Below are 2,430 nucleotides of genomic sequence, written 5' to 3' on the forward strand. Positions count from 1 at the left end.
AGAGTTGTTCACTCAGCTACTGACCTTAAAAGAGAGCATTGGGTACCTTGGTGTAACCAGCTTTGCTGATTTTCAAGCTCATAGTATTGGATTAAGTAAAAATGTGACCATTTCCCCAAAGCTTGGCTCAGATCCTGAGCTGAGCATTGGTTTGAGCTGGGTCATTGTCACAAACCAGGCTTGTGGCCAGCAGGACCAGGCAAGAGATGTTTGCCATATGGAAATGAAGCCAACACGGGGGCTCCTTGCTGACCCATCCGAGTGCTCTGACCAAAGGAGGAGCTTTGGGGCTCTTCATCCATGTCCTTGCTAATCCCTTTTTGCCATTTATTGGTTCCTCTGGGCTCTGAGCTGCCAGCAGAAGTCACAAGAGCTTTTGAGTTGGTCTGGTGCAAGACTCAGTCCAGTAACCTGAGAATGCTGTGGTGGCCTCTAGCTTCCAATCTGCAGCTGAAGATCTCGCCCTTCCTCCCACAGTAATTCCTTTCACCCTTTGAAATCTCCTAAGGCTTTCCCCAAAATCACAAGAACTGAGGATGGCTGCTCTTAAAAACTGTAAAATAGGTAACTGGTGGGATAATTGCCTGTGCTGTATTTCTCCCCACACAACAGAGGCAAAAGCAGCCTTATGCTGTGTACCTCCCAGCCTGGTGTAACTTGAACTCAAAAGCTATGAAGGAAATGGAAAATGTTAATAAATAATGATGTTTGAAACACAAGTCACTGAACAAACCACCAGACCTCCTGTGTTTATTCCACTGGACAGAAAATGTCTATCTCAGTTTGAGGAAAGTAAGATCTTGGTCACAGGTGTGTCTTAGGAAGTAGCCTGGGTGCTGCAGGTTATTCAGGAGATAATTCAGAGATGCTCACGGATTAACTTTTGGTAATATACTCAGAATAAAGACTTTTGAAGGAAAATCAACACAACTGATTACTTGATATTTCTCTGGTATGAAGAACCAAGGATCTCCTCAGGGCCACTGGAATTTTAGATTGCCTTGCTTGATCCACTTCACAGCTGCCAGCTTTCCATCTGGTATTTTCCAAGTCAGAACCAAGCATTTGTGTGCTTCATACTGCATGTTCTCGGTCTGATGTGCTCTGGAAATCCTGACTTCATTTCCCAAACCCTAAGCAGGTGATCTGCACCTAAAAAGCCCAGCGATGTCTCCCTCAAGTGTGTTGGAATTGCTCTGTGTGTATAGACCAGCAGCAAAACTGGGACAGATATGTTATGACAAATATACAAAATCTTCAAATCTTTTTGCTTAACTTCAAAAATATTCAGGGGAAAGAAAAAAGGATTTTCCAAGAAAATCTGTATGAGTAGTACAACTGTCTGCAACATTTCAGTGTAACACTTAAAAAAAGGAGAATCACTGCCTCTTCCAGGACAGCTCCAAGTGCACACCCTCTGGCAGCTGGGGTAAGGGCTGAAGAGTAATATGTTATAAGCAAAGGGCTGACCTTTTCAATAGCCCAAATATTCAACTTCTCTGAATTAACTTAGCTCAGCTTAGGCCTGTGGCCATCCACATAGTCAGTCTTTCTCTCCTTTCACTCCAGCCACTGAATGCTGGTAGCCTCTGCGATATGCCACAACAGCGAGAGGCAGCTTAGGGGAAAGGAGGAAAACACTGGGATAAGGAGCTTTCCAGACTGTGGATCAGGCTTGGACTCCATTCGGTTTGTCATGGGAAAGAAGACAGAGAACTGCAAAGCCCCGAGGCTTCAATTTCACAGCTGCTCTCAGAGCTCCACTGCATTATCTTCCTTATTTCCCTGTGCTTCCACTTGATAGCTGGCTTAGTTTCTGACTTGGATGGCTGATGGGTTTAGGATTAGCTCCCAGAGATCACGCAAGCACCCAGAGAGCACTACCCTGACTCTGGAATTCACCTACAGCAAATGGCGCTTTGGGATCCCAAACTTGAACACACCTGTACGGGTGTGCAGAGGGCACGCGGGCAACAAGAGCAGGAGCCGGAGCAAGCCACGGGTTAATTTTAGCTTAATGCTGGAGCCCAGCACCGAGGCTTTGCATCTGGGTCCCCACACCTCCTTCATGGCACCGCAGTGCAGGAGCAGCGTTCTGCCAGCGTGGCCACGGGGAATTCAGAGCCGCATCCCACGGAGATCGCCCCTCTCACTGCTGCGTTCTCCCTTGCAGACACTTTTACATCGAACTGCAAAGAACATCCAGCCCCCGCCGCCTGGGTGCCGTTCCCTGAGCACGCAGGTTAAATCAGCAAAGGAACATCGTCCTGTCTGCGGTATTTAATTCCCACCAGTTTCCCAGCCAAAGCCGAGCTCCGGAGCCCCCACACGAGCGGGGCCTGTGACGCAGGACCGGGCTCAGGCCTGGCGTTTAACCGCCCCCTCCCCAAGGCGGGCCCAGCGCAGGGACTGTCCCTCGCCGCGGTTCCT

The sequence above is a fragment of the Geospiza fortis genome, unplaced genomic scaffold, assembly GCF_000277835.1.
Source record: "Geospiza fortis unplaced genomic scaffold, GeoFor_1.0 scaffold134, whole genome shotgun sequence".
In the NCBI taxonomy this organism is placed as follows: Eukaryota; Metazoa; Chordata; class Aves; order Passeriformes; family Thraupidae; genus Geospiza; species Geospiza fortis.